The sequence below is a fragment of the Girardinichthys multiradiatus genome, chromosome 20 (assembly GCF_021462225.1).
Source record: "Girardinichthys multiradiatus isolate DD_20200921_A chromosome 20, DD_fGirMul_XY1, whole genome shotgun sequence".
In the NCBI taxonomy this organism is placed as follows: domain Eukaryota; kingdom Metazoa; phylum Chordata; class Actinopteri; order Cyprinodontiformes; family Goodeidae; genus Girardinichthys; species Girardinichthys multiradiatus.
The window spans coordinates 6725141-6747264 of record NC_061812.1 but is presented as its reverse complement, the minus strand read 5'-3'; the positions used below and the strand labels follow the sequence as shown (position 1 = coordinate 6747264).

Below are 22124 nucleotides of genomic sequence, written 5' to 3'. Positions count from 1 at the left end.
CACCTTTGTTTTGAAATTTCTAAGTACAAATAAGCCTTTTTTGTGATGATTATGATTATCACTGTTTTCCTTAGAAACAGTAAAATAGTGGGAACCATAATAAGCTGCTCAGAGGGATTTGCACCTATTCCTTTGAGAGAGCATTACTGGGGTCAGGAGCTCATGTTGAGCAATATGGTGCACTCTGTTTTTGGTAGGGTTGAGGTCCATGGTGTTTTACTAAGTGTTTTACACATCGTACAGCAACTTCTATAATTGCTTTTATTGGATGTTTTTCATGTTTTGAAATTACCCAAAGGAGTCTAATATGTGACTTTTACTCAACTGGAGGTAAATAGTTGTAAAGTTATCTTGTTTTTTCCTGCCCAGTGGGACCTTGTAAAAATGACTGTGTATAAACCATGGATAAGAGCTGTTTAAAGTGCTGAGCTCTTCTTTACTGTCACAGAATTTTTGGTGGATTTTAAAAGGCAGTGGAACACAGGGCTGTTCCAGCTTGGCAACATGCAATGCTACATGATCTAGTTTCAGTGGGTGTTAAATTATAAGGCAGTCGTATGAGTCACAATTATATGGCATAATATGATACTCACGGACAGACAGCGCTGGTAAGAGTCTATTTTCAAAGTAAAAAGAAAGATAAGTAAAATGATAGGAAAGATAGTTCATTTAAAAAGACAAACAAATGTCAGAACTTTTAAATGGATTAGTATCTTTATGATGGTATTTACAGGTGTTCAAACCTAAGTTTCCATCCTTTTTTAATTCTGAAACTACACACAAAGGCAGATCTGTTTTACTGCCTAAGAAGCTGTGCTGACCAACTGTCCCTACCTTCAGATCTTCAACAGGTCTCTAGAGCTGTGTGAGATCCCCTCCTGCTTCAAGCGCACCACTACTATCCGAGTCCCCAAGAAATGCACCTGTCACCCTGACATCTGTGGTCATGAAACCCTTTGAGCAACTAGTGTTGAAGAATCTGAAGGAAATCGCGACCCCCCTGGTGGGCCCCCTGCACTTTGCTTACTGGGCAAACAGGTCCCAAGTTGACTGCATATGATATTGTCAACTTGGTACTACACTTCATCTTGTACCAACTTGACCACCTAGGTTTGTGAACCTCATCTTGGCCTTCAACGCCATCGCAACCAAGAAGCTCACACAACTCACAATGTTGGACTCTACCTGTCAATGGATCACCAGCTTCCTGATGCAGGTGAGGCTGAGGAGCATCTTCTCCCGCACAAGAACCCTCAGCACCAGCACCCCCGAGGGTGTATTCTTTCTCCATACCTCTTCTCTTTTTACACAAATGATTGGACCTCAGCAGACCCTTCTGTGAAATTCCTGAAGTTGAGGATAACACCACTGTCATTGATCTATTCGAGGACTATGATGAGTCTGCATACAGACAGAAGGTGGATCGGCTGGTCCCCTGGTGTGGTCAGAACCCAAGACACTGGTGATGACGGTGGACTTCCCACAATCCCTCCACTCACCATCCTCAACAACACTGTCTAGTGTGGATCAATTCTGATTTCTAGAAACCATCCTTTATCAGGACCTAAGTTGGTCCTCATGCATAGATACTGTTCAGACGATGGCCCAGCAGAAACTGTACTTCTTGCAACAACTGAAGAAGTACAACCTGCCACAGGATGTGCTGATCATCTAGGTTACCAAAGAGAATAATCAGGACTAACCTTCCCTCCAGGGCCCCACTCATGCTGGACACAAACTGCTTAGACATTTACCTTCAGGCTGGCACTACCACATATTGCTACCACAGAGACAGTTTTGAGTGCCCAGACTGATACCATGCATATTTGCACTAATTCAAATATGCAGAATTACAATGACAATGGTGTAATAAAAAAAAAGAATCATAATGGTGTGTCTTCATGAGTGCTATTTATTGTTGTTTTTATTAGATATGTTTAGATATGTTAATCAGAAATCATTTATAACAGACATTTCCAATACTTTCTTGCATGATAATTTTATCTTTAATTCACAATGAAAACAAATGCCCTACACATAATAAAACACAACACAGGCCATTTGCTTCTATTGCAACGTTAACTGTAACAACAAAATAATTACTTTTCTTGTCATGTATTTGAAAGAGCTGCATGCAATTTTTGATACACAATTATTATTTCAGGGGAATGCATTTAAACTACAAATGCTGGATGGACTTGTACTGGGGTTTTGTGTCCTTGTATCCCTTTGTATCTTTATGTTTGTTGAAGGATTTTATTTGCAAAAACTAAAACTAATATCAACATCATGTAATAAAACACCTTGAGAATAGTACATGCCTAACAAGCTATCTTCTTTTAAGGTAGTGATTTACTGTGGGAAATTCTACAGACTGATTTTCAGATATAGAACAATAAACACCTGTAGGAATCAAACCATGCTGAGTCTCCCATCCTGTCACCTGAGACATCTGTGTCATAATGGCTACTGGAGGTTACAAGATCATATGATATAATGACCCCACCAGCTTGAAACCAAAAACAAGAGCTTTTCTGTTAGAAACGGTTTTGGCATAAGTTGTAATTTTGACAATTCACCCTTCTGTAAAATGTGAATTAGTGTAAATGAAATTTAGAAACATGATCATAAAATAAACTGAAGTTGATTTAAAAGATGCATAACCAAATTGTTAGAGTGTGCATAATACATTCTACAGAGTGTGAGCAAGATCATGTGCGAAGAAGCAACTGACCATCTGATCCAGCTTGCAGGCAACATCTAATTTATCCAGTAGTCTCATATAGATGTTGAAGTTATCAGATTTCCTTAGATGTGGTTGGATAGTCCAAACTGTCCTGTTAACCCAATACAGTGACAGTTCTTGCATGACTGGCACCTTGGGCAAGCACCTCATGCATTCTAAGTAACAACAAGTGTGTAACTGCTCTCTGTTGACTGAATATGCAATGAAGTAGTACAAAATGTGTTCTTTTTTTCTGAGTGTTCATACCCCTGTTGAGATGCCTGATGTTGAGCTAAGCCACATCACCCATATGACGAACCATCATTGGTCTTAGCCATGAGAGAAGGTAAGCCTGTTGTGCTTGGTCAGCCCATGATTTTTTGGAGACAGCTTAGTCTTCACAGGGAAAATGAGGCAGCATCTTCTGTGCATTATGCAAACATTCTGTAAGGTAGAAACTGTGTTAATTTAGCTAGTTCTGAAGAAATGACAAAGAGCTCTAACAGAGAACAGCAAGGCTAAATAATTAAGGGGAGAAATACTTTATATTATAAATAAATTCACCCTTTCAACCTCTACCTGTCCGTGAACATGCCAAGGTGTGGAATATTTACCATCCAATTAAATAAATCATAAAGACTGTTAGTGATGCTAATTGCACTAATTATTAATTAAATTGATTTTAAAATATAAATTTTACTTTTATTTTAGTCAATGTAAAAAAATATGCTTTAGTCTTGAGTTGTACGCAGCACAGCTTCTGCTTATCTTCCTTGTATATGTTAGTGTCTCCTCGCTTATCTTTAAATCGTTGACAATTCACATTGCTGTTGTTGCTAAATAAAGCAGTTTTCAGATAATTTTACAAAGCTTTCTTTTCCGAACAAATAACTGAGTTCAACACAAATATTTTTAATTTACACAAACTATAATTGTATTTACATCTATTAAATTGTATAAATTTTTTTAACTGTGCCCTGTCCGGCAGAATAGCACTCACAATTGTTGTCTGAGTGCCAAGAAAAAGCCTAACAGATTTAACATTACAGCTAATGCTTTAAAGCTCTGCTTGATATTTATAAAAGAAGCTTCATTAGAAGCTCTTTTTGGATTATTTCAATTGTTACGGACACAGAGACATAAATAAAAAGGCAACAATAAGAAGCACGAAAGAGAGAGAGGTGGGGCAAAAAGGAAAATGTCGGGGCTGGAGTTTTTGTGTATGTATTGTTTGTGTTTTCATTTCCTAGTAGGCGCTGATGTGTTGTGGCTGTGGTGAGACAGGTGTTACCCATTCCCCGTGATTGAGCCTGGACTACATGGAGGATACCCAGGCTGGCCCCGGTGGCCTAACCTTTAAGCTCCCTTTGTTCCTGAGATCTCCCAAGGATATATTCACCTACGGATCTAGAAGTCTCGACCATAGCCTGGAACTCATTCTGGCTGGCTGCTCCTGTACCTCAAACTGTCATGCTCACTCATCCCCACCTGTCCACCCTCCACCGAACCGATAACACAACACCTGCCCGCCAAGTACAAGAGTCTCTGGATCTACGTGAGCTTTGGACTTACTGTCTTCGTTGTCATCATTGTTTGTTCCAGTCCGTGTGCCTCTCCTCCTGGCAGATAACCACTTCCCACCTAGTAAGAGACATTGCACAATTATTTATCCAGTTTCCTTTTGCCTCATCACTTACCTGTCATTTCCCCTCCTACAGTTGTTTCGTGCACTTTGTTCCTGCTTACTCATTTAAATAAACTTCTTAGAATTGTTTCCTGGTTTTCCCTTGAGCGTCATTCTGCATGTGGGTCAGATCCTTGCGTAACTTATGACAGAAAAGGGGAGAGAAGGAGAAAATAATTGAGGAAAGAAAGAATGATGAAGAGAATACAAGACAACACCCTGCTTACATCTGCCCCTCCAGAAACATTCATATTAACAGATTTGTTACCAAAGAGTGCATGGTACTTATGAATGCAAGATGTATTTAGTGGTAAATACAGCTCAGTATAGAACATTTGTGTATCTGTTAACACCTGAATCTAAACACCTGTGGGTCTGAGTGTGAGAGTGCTTGTGTATACAAGGTTTCTCCATAAAAATATGCCATAGCGAGTGTCAGGAGCCACAGACCTTCCCCCGTGGACCCAGGACAGATACGGAGGAGATCTGAGCCACAGACATCCAAAGGCCCTCCAGAGCACAGGAACCCCAGGAGAACCACTGCCAGGACTACCCGGGGAAGCCAACCGCTCCCACCAGCCGCCCCAGTGCAGGCACAAGACATGCTCCACTGCCCCACCCACCTGACCGCCAACCTCAGCTCGGCGCCCGGCCAGGGGCCAGAGGCACAGAAGGAAGCATTGGAGGAAGGCCACCACAGCACGCAAAGGACAGGGCAACCCGCCATCCCCACACCCAAACTCCGGAGGTGCCCTAGGATGCAGGCCACCCACCCTCCCACACGGTACACCACGCCGCACCAAGCAGGCCGGCCAGCTCCTCCACCAAAGCGAAGCCACATCTCAATCAACACTGCACACTGCTTGGCCAAGACCCCCTTACCAGAGCCCAGTGGCCCCCCAACCGATGGACCGGGCTCCGAAGCCAGGGACTGAGATTCAAGGAAATCCAAGTGATCCCGAAAGACCTGAAAAGCCAGCCCCAGCACCAGACAACCCCCAAGACCCCAACCCGAGCCCATATCTATTCAATTCTAAAATAAGTATAATTGTGTGGCTTCTTATTTAATGTAAATATATGCAGAAATGTTGGCAAAAGCAGCAGCAGCGCATGGAATACTCTTCTATGTAACTCGAAGGTCAATTCTCAAAAACCCATTGAATCCAAATTAACTGTGTTCCAGCTGAAAGTCCTGGAAACTGGATTTTAAGAACAGGATTGGTGAGGGCCCTTGGACTCTCCAAAACAAAATTCTAACTTTGAGGTTGGGTATATTTTTTCTTCTTGACTGGAAACTCTGAAGTACCAAAAAAGCACAACATAGATGATAGTGTGATCTGTGTTTTATTAATGTTACCTTAACTAAAATTATTATGAAAAACTATAATATAAATATTTACCTGATAGAATAAATCTTAAAAATATCTGTATGGAGAGAAAGTTTGGATCAGATTTTGGAACATGCGTATACCCTGTACTGTTTTGAACAGTTTTTCATTGACACATGCAAAGGTCTGTGTATTTAACTGGAATCCTGTGTTGACCAACACAAAGTTGTTCATAACTGTGAAGAGTAAGATATATGGTTTTCTATTCACCCCCTGCACTCTAATATCCCCAAATAATATTCAGTGCAACAAACTGACTTCAAAAGTTAGCTAATTAGTAAATACATCCATGTGTAATTTTATTTTATTTTAAAAACATCTTTGAAGACATTAGAAGTTTGTTAGAAAATATTAGTTAAAGAGTAGCGTCATAAACTCCAAGAAACACATGAGACAGATCAGGGATGAAGTTGTAAAGAGGATGGAGGTATTGGGATATTATACAACAATCAAATAATTACAAAATGTTACAGAGCACTGTTCTATCCATAATCAGAAAATGGAAAGAGTATGGCACAGGTTTAAACCTATCTAGACATTGCCATCTAGCTAACCTGACATGCTGGGCAAGGAGTGAATCGACTTGAGAGGTAGCCAAGAACCTTGTTGTAACTCTGAAGGACCTGCAAAGATTCACAGCTCAGGTAGGGGAATCTGTTGATACTCTATAGATGTTTGGTCTGCTTTATACTAACTAGAGTTATTGGATAGTCCACTTTGGGCAGGTGTGAAAGCTCACCTGAACTCTGGTGTTGACCAAACAAGCAAACTCTGGCCTTCCTGGTCTGCTGTATCTGTTGTTTCCATAGACAACAGTTCCATAGGAACTGACCGCTTAATCAGATGAAGTCTTTCTGCAAATCCTTCTTGATACTGACAGAGGTTGCTGAAGGCCCTCGTCCCTGAAGTGGGGAAAATAGGAATTTCCCCATTGATGTGGGGACATTTCACAAAAAAATAAAATGTATCCTGGCACTTTGAAGAGGTTCTGATGCTGCAGGATGGTGTAATGAATTGTGTGGGTTAATACGCCCAATAACCAAACCTTCAGATTTATCCACTTGTAGCTTCTGCCTACTTGAGCTTGGACTACAAAATTGCAGCAAGAAATAAAAATGATGGATGCGCGAACTGGCCAGCTGGATGTTCATGACCCTTTCCACAGCATGTTTTATGGGTGAGATGTTTTATGGGAATTTTCCGGCTATGTAAACCAAGTCCGCTGGACTATCCTGGAGTGGAGACGGCCATAGTTGTGCACTGCACAAATATATTGACTCATTGGGGTGAATTTTTGTATCTTGCTCATTTTTGCGTTTCGCTTTTAGAGAAAAAGAAAACCTATCTGTTGTGCTCACCACCCTATCACTTAAAATTCCAATAAAATACGCTGACATTTCGAACTGCAACGTGACAAATTGTGAAAACATTTAAGGGGTATTAATGCATTTGCAATGCACTGTATATACCATTTACACGGACAAAAGAGGAAGACCCTCTAGATCCCACCTTCTTACAGCAATATCCGAACCTAATGACAACTGAAATTTAGCTGCTTTAAAATGAATGAAAAAACAAGAAAATAACATATGCATCTATGAAGTGTATTGTTTTGAGACATGTAAACCACCACCTATAATTAGTATTCAAAAAACATCAAAGCCATACATTTCTGATGGGTTTTTGTTTATGTTATTTTTTATCTTTGCATGATCTTAAAATTAAGTCTTGACCCTTAGGTGGTATTAAACTGTTAAAATTGAAAAGTGTGTCCAAGATTTTAAAGCATTCTCACTGTAGCTCAAATTCAAGGTGCACATAAAACATTGCTTTCACTCTAAAAGCACACATTTGTGTGTTTTGAGGAGTTTTTGTAGGTTATGAAAAATGTTGTAGGTCATATGAGGTATTACTATTAGGAGATATACGATTCAAATTGTGTGCACATATAACCTTTTCTTAACTGCACTGCTTTTAGAGTGTATTTTTGTTTGGATCTCATGGTCATATTTAATGCTTTCAAACTAACTTGAATGCTTAGCCATATATCAGCATTGTAACTACGTAAGCAAGTTTCTCATGCAGGGTAGATTAGCTAGTAGATCCAAGACCCTATAAGGTAATCAATATCTGCAGTCTGATGTAACAATGACAAGAATGTGTTACCCACAGTGATGACAGCTTAAATGCACATACAATCACAGGCCCATGCACTCCCAAAGACGTCAGCAACTTTCCAGGAATGTGTGACAGAGACACATGCTGCAAAGTGTCCTCGGGTTTTCCATGTCAGGTGAATTCAAATGAATGTTTTTCACTCATTTGTATTTGTAATGTGAGAATCATTGTTCCAGTAAAGCTTAGTGAGACCAACAAACACTACCTGCTCAGCTGAGACATCCGAACTGGCTTTCTTCCCTTTTACCAGACATTACTCGGTTCTATCAACAGAAAAAAACAATTACTTCAAAAACATTCATTCTGATAACTTATTGTGTTGGCCATCCAGAAAAACATGGACTTTTTTGGGTATATATTTACAAAAAAACGTTAGAATGCACAGTTGTAATGTGGGGTGATCTGTCTGAGTTGTTAATTTGAACAGATAATGAGTCTTTTGCAAGGTAAAAATGTCCAATTTATAGAATCTAAGCACCTTAATATATCTGATAATGTCTTTATTGCCTTCTAATTTGTCTTTTTACTAAACACAGACAAGGTCAGACTGAAGGTTGGTGTTTCAGTGATAAGGGAGGTATGTCTCCAAACATGCAGCAACTGCAAGGTCAACAATCAGATAGGTATTAATGTATCTGCATACTTGCTTTCCTTAGCTATAACTTGATAAAGCCTTATTTCTACTGACCCAGAGTTAGTTTGAGCATATGTTCAAGATGACTAAGCATTTTGATTTTTGTGGTCGTTTTCAGGCTCTATTTTTGGAAATGGACTGAAATCATCTCAATCATACTTGTTGTTTAAGTTATGACTGACAAAAAAAGTATGCTGACCTGATCATGTTTGTGTTTTTTCAATATCACATAGTTTTGGAGCCCTGTGATGGACTTGAAGCCTTTCCACGGTGTACTCTGCCTCTACCCCACCGACCACTAGCCTCACCTACGACCTTGCAAGGACTAGACCTGGTATGGGAAAGTGATAGATGAATAAATACTTTTTTGAAGTTGGGTAAACGATGGCCAAAAACCCCCAAAATTAACTAAATTATAAAATTGGTCTGGTGAATAATTCAATGAGGAGGAAGAAGTGAGGAGAAATGTTGTCTGAGCAGTAATTTGTAGAATTAAACAGTGAAACCAACAGGCAGATTGAAATAGGGTCTGTGTTGAGCAGAGGAGAATAGAAAAAACTGTAAAAATCTGGCAGCTTTCAGGTAGCTGAGTATCTGAAATTTGACTGGAACATTCCAAGACATGAATATACTCTAAACCACTCTTTTGCTCTACCTACATGTTAGGAGTTGTCCTATTGAAATGGGAAGCTCCAGCCCTGTCTCAGATATTTTGCAGTCTCGAAGGTTTTCTTTCACAACAATTTTTGATAGTTATTTCTATCTTTCAATAAACTCTGCCTAGATTATGTATCCCTGCTGAAAAAGGTTTCCCTACAGGATGATGATGTCACCATCACTCGGAAATATTGTTTCCAGTGGGATCTGCCACACATAGCACTATGCATAAACATAAAAAAAGTTAAACTTAGCTGACTCTCACTAAAGAACCTTCTCCCCTATGTTTGCTATGTCCCCTACATGGCTTATGGATAACTTTAAACATGAGTTATTATGGCTTTCTACAACTATGGCTTCTTCTCACCACTGTTCTATAAAGGTGAGATTAGTGAGATCCACGATTAATAGTTGTGCTGTTGACAGATTTTCCCAAAGGTGCGGAATTGTCTGATAAATTCCCATTTTGCCCAGAATGTCCTTTTAGGTGGACATCCATGTCTTCTTAGGTTTGCAGTTGTGTAATTCTCTCATTTGTGGATAAAACATTGAACAAGATTTCATGAGATATTCAATTAAGAATACTGTTTGACAACCTAACCCTTCTTTAAACATCTTCACCACTTTATCTCTGACTTGTCTCTTGTCTTCATGATGCTGTTTGTTCACTAACATTATTTTTCACAGAGCACCTGTAATGATACTGATGTTGAATTACATTAAATTACAAATGGGGTGCCTCTATTTACAAATCACATGATTTCTAAAGGCAACTGGTTGGCCTAATGCTTTTACAACCTAGGTTTCTGTACATTGCTTGAACCTTTGTGTGTGTGAGCCATCAGTTACCTTTTGTGACAAAAAACTGAAGTTTATTTAAGCATAAGGACTTTTGACAGTTTTCCAGTTTGACATCCAACTTATTTTATCCAAACTATAGGCAGGACAATATGTAATTACATCTTCAAAAATATTTTTCAAACAAAGAGTACACCTGCTGTTTGCAACAAATCAACCAGCTCAGTTTCCTAAATATATCTGTCCTCTGATGAACTGCAAAGACTGTTGTTGCAATGAAAGGTAGTGATGGTGCATAATAGCTGCATGCACTCTGAAAATAGAATGACTCATGTTCATGACATCTGCAGTTAAATGAGCTGTTAGTTCCTTTAAAAGTAAATTTGTTATCATTTTGAGAGTAAATTAACACACTGACTTCTGTGACGTCCTCTCTGTTTATTCAACTACTGCTTTTGTTAAAAATGATAGAGTATTATCTAATTTGTTTGTGAATATTATTTGCTTTTGCTTTTGTGTGTCTTTATCTTGTTTTGCAGTGATCGCACGTGGAAAACTCATGATTCACAGCTATTTGGCCTGTTCTCTCATTGGCTAATCCTGCTCTTAAAATCCTCAAAATACATTCAGCTTCTCCATCCCCTGTTCCTCACATGATTCAGCTCTTTGACACCTCTGATCAGCAGATCGCTTTTATTTCCGTTTTTTAACTTCTGTTTTTTCTTCAGCTGCTTGTTTTTGTTCTCCAATTTTGTTTAGTGACGCCGTGCTATCTCATGTGTATAAACCCTTTTCAGACTTTATTGCCATATTATCGGCTCATCAATAAACTGGAGAAGACTTCAAGACTTTCAATTCACCTGTGACGAATGCCATAACATCTGGTATATAATTTTAAATCCATGGTGGTATTACAAAAACTGGCTTAAAATTAAAAGCCTCCTGTGTCAATTTGTTTAGACCAGAAAACTGTAAACACCATCTAAACTCAATGTCTGTTTTTCAAATATGCTTTTTAGATAACAAAACAAGCTATATTTTTTAAAAACTAACAAGGAATAATTTGTTTGATCAAGCAAAATAAAAAATATATTTAAGCTATTTCTATCATGATTTGAAGGTGCTTTTGTTAGGTCTTGTTTCTGATCATTGTTTATGTTTGCCAGGTGCATCTTTAATTTCTTACTTATTCTTGTATTCTGTTCATGATACATTTTGGTTCATGTTTTGTAAGATTTTCCTTTGGTTAGATTGTGTTCTTGTTCCAGCCATATTTTGTTTTTCACTCTCTGCCTATGCTAAATTAATCAGCTTCATCTGGTCCACCTGCTTCCTGCCAATCAGTTTCTCTGTTTTAACTCGTGTCTTGCCCTTCATGTAGACTGCTGTTCGGTTTCCTCCTTGTGGATACATACTGTTTGTCCATGCCAAGACTGTCCATGACTGTGTGTTCTGCTAAGCCAAGCCTGGTCATGTTCATGTTCATGTCTGTATCCGCAACCTACAACCTCCTGTTAATTTTCCTTTTGAAATTGAAACCTTTTTTTCTCACCACATCTCTGCCTGCCCGTCTGCATTCTGGGGTCCACTCCAAAAGCCACTCCACCTGACAACTGCTCTATTTATGAACTCAGAATTTTCTCATGAAAAAATACACCTTGGGGTTTCTCAATTATTACCGCCAGTTTAACTTGTCTTGCAAAACCTTTCTTTTTACCCTAAAATAAACGTAGGATATAAACGTCTAAAAGAGATGGATAGTTCTATGTAGCAACTTTAATCAAAGGATGCTATCATAATGTTTCAAGATTTTTTCCATATATGTTGGAGCCAAGGATAAAAAGTAAAGGCTCCAGCATTGCGATATGCATGGGGTATGTGTAGTGTATTGATTAATCTTAGATTCATATATTGTTAATACATTGCTATGTGCAGCATGGTGGCACACTTGGTAGCACTGTTGCCTTCCAGCAAGAAATTCCTGGGTTCGACTTCCAGCTGGGGGTCTTTTTGCATGGAGTTTGCATGCTATCCCTGTGCAAGCATGCATGGATTCTCTCTGGGTACTCTGGCTTCCTCCCACAGTCCAAAAAAACATGACTGTTAAGTTAAAATGTCTCTCTAAATTACCCTTAGGTATGAATGGGTGTGTGCATTGTTGTTTTTCCTGTGTGTCTTTGCATTGCCCTGCGATGAACTGGAAACCTGTCCAGGGTGTACCCCGCCTCTTGCCCGTAGACTGCTGGAGATAGGCACCAGCTCCCCCATGATGCTGTACCGACGAAGCGAGTATAGAAAATGGATGAATGGATATTGCTTTGCAGGATTGATTGTAGTATGACTTAAATGATGCTATACATTGATGTGAGATTTTTCAGCTTTTCTCTTTGTTGTTAGCATGTATTCTTTCCTCTGACATGACAAACAAACAAAAACAACTAATAGTGGAAGTTTCCAGCTATGTTAGTCCCATCAAGTGTTGAGCATGTGTGTTTGCACAGTGTAACATGAGACTGTGTAATGTCATTGCAGGCTCACTGCTATATAACTTTAAAAGCAATTGCACATGTCAGTGGCATGTCTTTATTTCTTTATTTTACATTTATTTGACCAGGTCAAGAATAGAATCTCCTTTTCAGGGGGAGCAAGACAGCGAGCGGTATAGGACATTTTAAAGGTGCTACTTTCAAGAGATCACTACATATGGTAAAGTATGTGATGAGGTAATCCTATTTTTCTTAGAAATGTATCTTCATAGAACTAAAACCAATTATGCAAATGACCAAGTGTCAGAATAAAACCCCTCGTTGTCCTACTCTTCGTTTGATTTTAGTTAATTAACTGATTTATAAAACAGTGTTTAAAATATCACAGATGCTATTATTAGTCATACCACCTGCTAAATGGAGTACATGGATGTATAATTTTGTAAATGTTTATGAATATTTCAGTTAATGTCACTTTAAATGTATTTTCCTCAAATTTACTAAGCCAGGTAAGGTATCTGTTGTGGAAACATGTTGTCACCCACATTGCCCTGATCTTTTTGGCTTACATTTAGTGTCTGATTTGTGTGTGTAGCTCTGTGGAATGTGTTTACAGATACAACACTCTGCTGGCTAACTTACTATAACCTTCACACTCTGACTTTCACCTTCTCATCATTTTAATAGCTCAACCTGTCTAAGAGAGTGTCAAATGAGTTACAGTTAAAAGTTTGGGAACATCCTTGTGCCTCAAAGCACCATATTTGGTGGCATGCATGCCTTTTGGTGTGTTCAGTGATAAAAACAGTATCATGAAGACCAGGGAACAGGGCAAAAAAGTCAGGTATACATTTGTAGAGAGATTTAAAGAAGAGTTAGGTTATAAAAGATAGAATATCCCATACAGCACTGCTCCATCATCTGAAATTAACAAAGTATGGCACAACTGCAAACCTAAGCAGACATGTCGATCCCCCTAAAATAAGAAACCAGGCACAGAGAACATTGATCAGAGATGCAGCCAAAAGACCGAGATCCTAAACCTGGAGGAGCCACAGAACTCTTTGGGAGAACCTGCTGAGAAGATAACTATTTGTTGTGCACTCCACAACGTCTTCATGGAAGAAGGGAAATAAGACAGCCATTTTTGTAAAAAAAAATAAATAATAATAATAAAAAGTCTTAAGTTAAGAAATAAAGTGTTGAAAGCATCAGTTTGTGAAATTATTTTGATGTGTGATTTGAGTTACTGAAAGAAAATTCCACTTTATTAATATATTAATTTATTGAATATGATTATGAATATGACTGTATTGAATGTAACACTCTGAACCGGGGTGGAGACTCAACTTCAAGCAGGAAAGCAACCCCTAATTTACAGTTTGAGCTACAGTGGAATGGTTTATTTCTTATGGTTTAAGTGTTAGAATGGCCCAGTCAAAGTCCAGACCTAAATCTTATTGATAAGATTTAGGCAAGATCAGAAAATGGATGTTCATCCACACTGTCCCTAGCTAGATTTTAGCAAACAATATTAGATATTAGCAAATAAAAAAAAAATTGGCCTCAAGATGCAAAAAATCGTGCCTAAAATAATTTTTCAAATCAATTTTCTTCCACCTAATATTTTGTGCTACTTTATTTTAGTCTGTAAGATAAAAATCAAATTAAATGAAAATTTGTGGTTTTAACATGACAAAATGTGAGTAAGTTTAGTGGGTCTAAATACTTTTGCAAGGCATTTTATTGAGAGTATGTAAAGATTATAATTTCTTCATTATCTGTAGTTAAACCACCCTGATATTTGCAAACATGATTTTGAATTAGTTACCTACTTAATATTTTTTAATAAAATGTTGAAAAGGTTGTCAATTAAATTGGAAGTCTGGTTTGCAGTGAACAGTCAGTGTACTACAGGTTGTCTCGTAGAAAGCTTTGGTCCTATTGGATCAGAGATTGCAGAAAGAGGACTTGTGGTATGATGATTTATGCACAGGAATGGCTTGGTGATTTCTTCATTTTTTACCAGTTAAACAAATCTTTCTTTCTTCATTTATTTTAACAAGGACAATAAGCAGAAAAACATTAAACTCTAACAGAGTAAAGATGCACTGCACCAGATTCTAGCTTCTTAGCTGATTTCCATCTGCAGTCCCCATGGAAGGTAAGATGGAGAAGAAACATTTAAATCAATAAGATGGTAGTAAAGAAACACTGGTAATAGTTAATTTTGATTACATAGATACTATACCATCCAAAATCCAATGTTACAAAACATATGGACAGTATTAATAAAAAAAAACATAAATATTTTCTTTCAGGTAAACATACAGGTCCTTCTCAAAAAATTAGCATATTGTGATAAAGTTCATTATTTTCCATAATGTCATGATGAAAATTTAACATTCATATATTTTAGATTCATTGCACACTAACTGAAATATTTCAGGTCTTTTATTGTCTTAATACGGATGATTTTGGCATACAGCTCATGAAAACCCAAAATTCCTATCTCACAAAATTAGCATATTTCATCCGACCAATAAAAGAAAAGTGTTTTTAATACAAAAAACGTCAACCTTCAAATAATCATGTACATTTATACACTCGATACTTGGTCGGGAATCCTTTGGCAGAAATGACTGCTTCAATGCGGCGTGGCATGGAGGCAATCAACCTGTGGCACTGCTGAGGTCTTATGGAGGCCCAGGATGCTTCGATAGCGGCCTTTAGCTCATCCAGAGTGTTGGGTCTTGAGTCTCTCAACGTTCTCTTCACAATATCCCACAGATTCTCTATGGGGTTCAGGTCAGGAGAGTTGGCAGGCCAATTGAGCACAGCGATACCATGGTCAGTAAACCATTTACCAGTGGTTTTGGCACTGTGAGCAGGTGCCAGGTCGTGCTGAAAAACGAAATCTTCATCTCCATAAAGCTTTTCAGCAGATGGAAGCATGAAGTGCTCCAAAATCTCCTGATAGCTAGCTGCATTGACCCTGCCCTTGATAAAACACAGTGGACCAACACCAGCAGCTGACACGGCACCCCAGACCATCACTGACTGTGGGTACTTGACACTGGACTTCTGGCATTTTGGCATTTCCTTCTACCCAGTCTTCCTCCAGACTCTGGCACCTTGATTTCCGAATGACATGCAGAATTTGCTTTCATCCGAAAAAAGTACTTTGGACCACTGAGCAACAGTCCAGTGCTGCTTCTCTGTAGCCCAGGTCTGGGGAATGCGGCACCTGTAGCCCATTTCCTGCACACGCCTGAGCACGGTGGCTCTGGATGTTTCTACTCCAGACTCAGTCTACTGCTTCCGCAGGTCCCCCAAGGTCTGGAATCGGCCCTTCTCCACAATCTTCCTCAGGGTCCGGTCACCTCTTCTCGTTGTGCAGCATTTTCTGCCACACTTTTTCCTTCCCACAGACTTCCCACTGAGGTGCCTTGATACAGCACTCTGGGAACAGCCTATTTGTTCAGAAATTTCTTTCTGTGTCTTACCCTCTTGCTTGAGGGTGTCAATAGTGGCCTTCTGGACAGCAGTCAGGTCGGCAGTCTTACCCATGATTGGGGTTTTCAGTGATGAACCAGGCTGGGAGTTTTAAAGGCCTCAGGAATCTTTTGCAGGTGTTTAGAGTTAACTCGTTGATTCAGATGATTAGGTTCATAGCTCGTTTAGAGACCCTTTTAATAATATGCTAATTTTGTGAGATAGGAATTTTGGGTTTTCATGAGCTGTATGCCAAAATCATCCGTATTAAGACAATAAAAGACCTGAAATATTTCAGTTAGTGTGCAATGAATCTAAAATATATGAATGTTAAATTTTCATCATGACATTATGGAAAATAATGAACTTTATCACAATATGCTAATTTTTTGAGAAGGACCTGTACATCTCAAGAAGATGATCACATTATTGGTTTCCTAAAATCCACTTTTTTTGGTTGGCAATCAGTGTAGGACGGTGTCTGGCAGTACAGTAGATGCACTTGGCACCTTTGGGCATAGTTTTTACTTTATAATCATTTCCTAATAAAGCTGAGATAGAAATAAACAAAGGAGAAATTATTCATTGGTTTATTTATTTATTCATTTATTTTAATAGGTATTAGTTTCCTGGGAATACCTTAATATCTTCTTTGTCCAGCTATTGGTAAAAAGTATATATAAGGGGAATAAAACAGTAAATATCCTTTTTATATATTTAGAGTGAATGTCTGATGAAATGCAGAGACACACATAGTGTTTACTTTAGTAAAACAAACTAGTACAGCTTCCTCCTCTTCAAACCGGGGCAACCTTTCATCCAGATCTTCTAAGATGCAGCCAGTGAGGACAGATGTTTGTATTTTTTTGTCCTGAAAATTACAAGCTGCTGCAGTATCAATAATATCATTAACAAACAAGAAGATAAAAACGGAAGCTAAATAGCATTGTTATGAGCATTAACATAAATTATACTGACTTTTTTTAACCAACATTTTATTTTAGGTTTTGGGAAATGAAACCCTGCCTCTTACTGATCATGTTTAAACTGCTTGTGGGTTACCAATTTGAGATAGTAATTCAGGTCACTCAAGACATCTGTGTTTCCAGTCAGCAGCAGGTCTGTGTGGGTTGAACTTCCCTTTAATGGATGTCAGCTTGACCAGAGCGTCTAACTGTGACTGTAAGTAATCTCAGCTCTGTTCTGTGTTTTGGTGTTCCATTAACAGAAGCTTAGTCCCAGCCTGAAGCATCGGCTTCAGCTGTAAATGAGATAAGGGACACCCAGAACAGCAGCTGCAAGCGGAGAACAGTAAAATGACAGTTTGCGTTTATGTATGGGTGTGTGACAGTGTCCTTGTGTGTACACTAAATTATATATTAATTCATGGGAAAAACTAGTGATATGAAATATTAAACTAGAGATGTATTACATAACTGAAACATCTGAAGTACTTTTATACCTAATGGTTCCAACATTTTTTGTGGTTGGGTAAATATTACAATAATAAGAGAGAAAATCTCATAGAGAATTGTATTTACTTTCTTCAAACGCAGATGCCAAATCATATTAAGATTACTATACCTTCATCCAAATTGAGAAAGCATAGATGATGATATTATGGTTTTTGGAAGCTTCTTGTCAGAATCCGGGGTGTGATCTTCCTGCAACTAACCAATTTTACCACCAGGTGCGGTTTTCGGGAGGTGCTGGAGCTGGACAGGTGCAGCTCATCAGGCTCATCAGCTGGGCAGTATATGAAGAGGCTGCGCCTGCACTTCGTTGCCTGAGCGTTTTGCCTTTGCGGTACAGCTGCTGGCCATTGTTGTGGAATTGTCTTATCAAAGTGGGTAGAAGTTGACTCATAACAAGAGAAAATCCGGACTTTGTCTTTATAAGTTTTATTCAAAGGCATTCAGCATTTGAAGACCCTGACACTGAGGTTAGTCAGTGAAACAGAGCCCCGATCAACATTTACACACAGTATTTATACCAGAACATGACAGTGTTATCTCAACTTCAAAGAGTCTGTGTTTTATGACCCAAACCCTTCTTGAGTTCAAAGGTGACAAGGTTATCTAGGAACAGACCTAACTGCCCTTCCTGACATTGTCCTAAAAGATGGGTCTGAACCATTACACTTCTGATAATGGCTTTTACAGCTTACTCCCTAACACAGATGTTCACAGAAGTGAGGTAACCCAAAGGTCACACACTTTGGAACACTTAATAAAAGAATTTCCATTACACCATCCTAGAAATCTGATTTTGTTGTTGAAAGCTAAGTTTGATGTGCTTCATTTCTGTACTGATTTTACCCTGTCCTGACACTTCCAGGTGCATTACTTCTGGATCCGACGGAGTTGACCAGAGACTTGGAGTGAATCAGTTTGAACCGATTCCCAGATTGAACCTTTGGACTGACTCTTCTGTGAGCCTCCAGCTGAGCGAATCCTGTCCACCCTCCCAGCACCTCCTGTTCAGCCCGTTCCGACCACCACGGCAGGTGAAGCTGACCACTCTCTCTCACACCCCAGGATTTCTGACTGTCCTCCCTGGCGGATTTACCTGTGCTTACCTGTAAGCTGCACAATCATTTTTGGTGCGTTTTCTGGGGTCTAGTTTATAACTCTGTTCTTCTCCCGCAGCCAGAGGATTCCACTCCCGTTTCTAGATTCCCAGGATTATTTGCTAAAAATAAATATTTGTCTAAACGTGTCTGTCTCTGATTGTTCTCTGCATGTGGATCAGGTCGGCAGTCAACATCATGACACTTCTGATGGTGTTATAGCTGTCGGAAGCTTCTGATTCACAACATTAAAGTTATTTGGATGCAGACCTCGAGATGTATTTCAAGGCAACACCTCAAACACACTGCTTCTTTGTGTTACATCATAGAAAAATCAAAATAAATCACTCAAGACATCAGGAAGAGAATTGTGGACTTTTACAACTTTGGTTTATTCTTGGTTACAATTTTGGAATGCCTGAAGGTGCCACATTTATCTGTAAATACAAATACTACAGGAATACGCAGCCTTCATACTGTTGAGGAGGGAGATTGGTTCTGTGTCCCAAACATAAATGTGTTTTAGTGTGAACATGGATGATTGTTAGCCTAGCAACACCATCCCTACTGTGATGCAGGGATGGTGGCAGCATTGCGTCTGTGTTTTGCTGGTGCCCTTTGGGAAAAAGATGGCCTCATGAGAAAATAACTCTATGTCAAAATATTGGAGCAACATTTGAAGATATCAGCAAGGAAATTAAAAGTTCGGCACAAATGAGTCTTCAAACTAAACAATATCCTTACGTATACTGCCAAGTTATTGACAACAATATGCAATTAACAACATGGCTTACAGAAAACAAAATCTGTTTTGGGGTGGCCAAGCCCTGATCACAATCCAGTCGAAAGTTTGTTGGCGGGACTGAAAAGGTGTGTGTGAGCACTGGGACTGACTCAGGTACATCCATTTGGAGGACATAGATTTAACCATACATGTATGGTATAGTACACATATTGTTGTGCCCCAAATGATTTTTAACACTAGCAGGTTTAGGTTATGCTTTAATTTTACCAACATATTTCTTGTGACTTGAAGTTTTCCGAGTAGGCCAGCTAAAGCTAGCGATCAGGGTAATGGCAAGGAGCTTTTCCAACCTCAAAGCTCATCACCAAAGATAAATTGTCAAAATACCAATAGAGACATGCAACAAGCTGTTAGCAATTATAAGATGACTGTTGTAATGTCAACGAGGATTTTCCCCTAGATTACTGTGAATGGTATAAATATTTTTTACATGATCCCCTGGGGTTTGTGTTTTGGTTTTCTTTTGTGTTTATTCTCTGATAATTTCTGAGTTGTTTTTAGTAAGGTCTTGCTGTATTAGGTCTTTATTGTTGTCATTTGGCTCTATCCATATCAGTTAATGCCTCTGTGTTCTTTATTCAGGTCAGATCTTGTCTTATAAGCTAATTCCAATATGTTAGCTTCTTACTTATTCTTGTGTTTTGTTTGTGCTATTTTAGTTAATTCTCCAGTGTTAAACGTGTTTTCCTTTTATGTATTGTTCTTGTCCTTTTGTGTTTTCTGTGCTAATTAGTCTCCCTCGCTCAGTCTCCATGCCTTCACTCTGCTACAGTTGTTCCACATTCCCTCTGATTAGCTCACCTGGTTCCAATGTCATTCTCCACCCTTGCCTCAGTATTTAAGCTCCTTGCTTTACATTGTTCCTTGCTGGATTCCTCAGTTATGTTCTTCTGGTTTCCATGTCCTGCTCACCTTGTGTTAACCCTGTAAGTTCCACTTGTTTTTTGGTTATAAAAGACCCTGCTCTTCTCCACCACAGTTAGTTTCTGCATTTGAGTCATCTTTCAAAGCTCACGACAATATTTTTTTTAAATGCAAATAAAAAAAATAATGTTTTTATAAGGAATTTTCTTTTTCTTAATAATCTTTTGAGAGATGCCTGTCTTATTTTCTTCCAAAAACAAATTTCTTGATTAAAAGAAAACAATTTCAAATCTAAATCTGTCTGTCGTGAAGCAACATCTTTGGTTTTGTTGTGGTCTTGTGTTTTCTATTAGTTTGGAATTTCTCTAAGTTCTTTTAGTAGTTTATTTTCTATTATTTGTTATGGTTTTCTTATGAATATTATTATATTCGTTGTATTCTAGTTCCCTTGTCTTCCTTGTAGTTTCTAGTTTAGTTTCCCATTTAGTATATCTGTGTTTATTTATGTTTTGGTATTTGTTCGCTTGCGCTCTTTTGTTTATTAGTTTATTTTCTCTGTTCTTCCTCGTCCTGGTTTCCTTTCTGTGGTTTAGGTTTTGTTTATTTATGGTCAGGGTTTCTTTATGGGTTCTTTGTTAATTATTAGGTTTTGGTGTTCTCTTCTATTCCCTTTAGTTTCTCAGTTTACTTTAGCTAATGATTATTTTAGGTTCTTATGTCTCTTTTGGTTTATTATCTTCATCCATAGTTTTGCTTAGTTCTGTTTCCTTGAGTTTTGTTATTTATAGTTTTGTTTTTGTAGTCAGGTTCTTTTGGTTATGTTCTTATCTAGCTTCCCTCGTGTTTCGTTTTGTTTCTAGCCTTGTCACCTTAGCAACTTTTCACATTCCCCCAGTTCTCTACTACTTGGTCCACACCTGAATTCCATCTCATCTGATTACCTGCCTCAGTTTCTCATTGGTCCATACTCCATTTCCCTCTGTTCATAAGCTCTCGGTTTTTGTTTGTTCCTCGCTGGTTCCTTCCGTTCTCCACCCATGTCTATGTGCTTTTTGTACCATGTTCTTGCTAAGCCAATTTTGTAAGTTGTGGACTTTTCGTCTTTGTTAAGTACCTGCAATGTTTTGCTTCGTTTTGGAAGAACCTTGGAAATAAAGCTGAAGACTCCTTTGAACATGCTGCTGCCTAGCTTTTGTCTGCATGTTGGTCGCTCTAAACCACAGAATGTGACACTGTCAGAAGTATGAATAATTTGCGGCTTAACTGTATACATTAAGCTATATTTATAAGGCAAACAATCAGTAAACATAACGAGGAAGAAAATATATTTGTTTTCCAGATTTTTATTAGCTGTGGAAAGCACTGAAAAGTACCTGCAGTAAATAATCAGTGTGTTTTTACACAGAAAGGTCCTTCATTCAGTTTTTACATGGGAATGACCTAAAAACACAGTATAGTTTTTACTCTGTAAATAAGGAAAAATCCTAAATGTTCAAGCATTTTAAGTTATTGCAATGTCACTTTTCTCCCCCTTTTTATGTGACATTGATTTTGCAACAGATGGTTATTTAACAAAATCGCCCTGGTTGCAACACAGTGTGGAGATCTGTGCAATATAATGTTGTAAAACAAACTAGCACCAACCCAGTCATAAAACTGATGTGAATTTGTCACAATAAAGCTGCTAATAAAGCTGATAAGACATTACAGCATCTTTTGTAAAGCAATAAAATGTAAGTGTTTCCCTCTGGGACTAAGATCAGCTGGATCATCTACTGTGCTTTAGACTTCCAACACCATCACAAATGACTTGGAAATTGCAAAAGTTAAATGTTAAAACG

The 22124-nt window shown here is 38.4% G+C and overlaps 1 long non-coding RNA gene across 1 annotated transcript; it reads right to left on the bottom strand.

The window, feature by feature from the left end:
- Window positions 1-1894: 1894 nt before the first annotated feature.
- Window positions 1895-17766, bottom strand: LOC124857249. Its single transcript, XR_007035551.1, has 4 exons — window positions 17630-17766; window positions 8181-8238; window positions 4298-4366; window positions 1895-3169 (listed from the first exon to the last, which is right to left on the bottom strand). It is a non-coding gene; the product is annotated as an uncharacterized LOC124857249 (long non-coding RNA).
- Between the last annotated feature and the right edge of the window lie 4358 nt (window positions 17767-22124).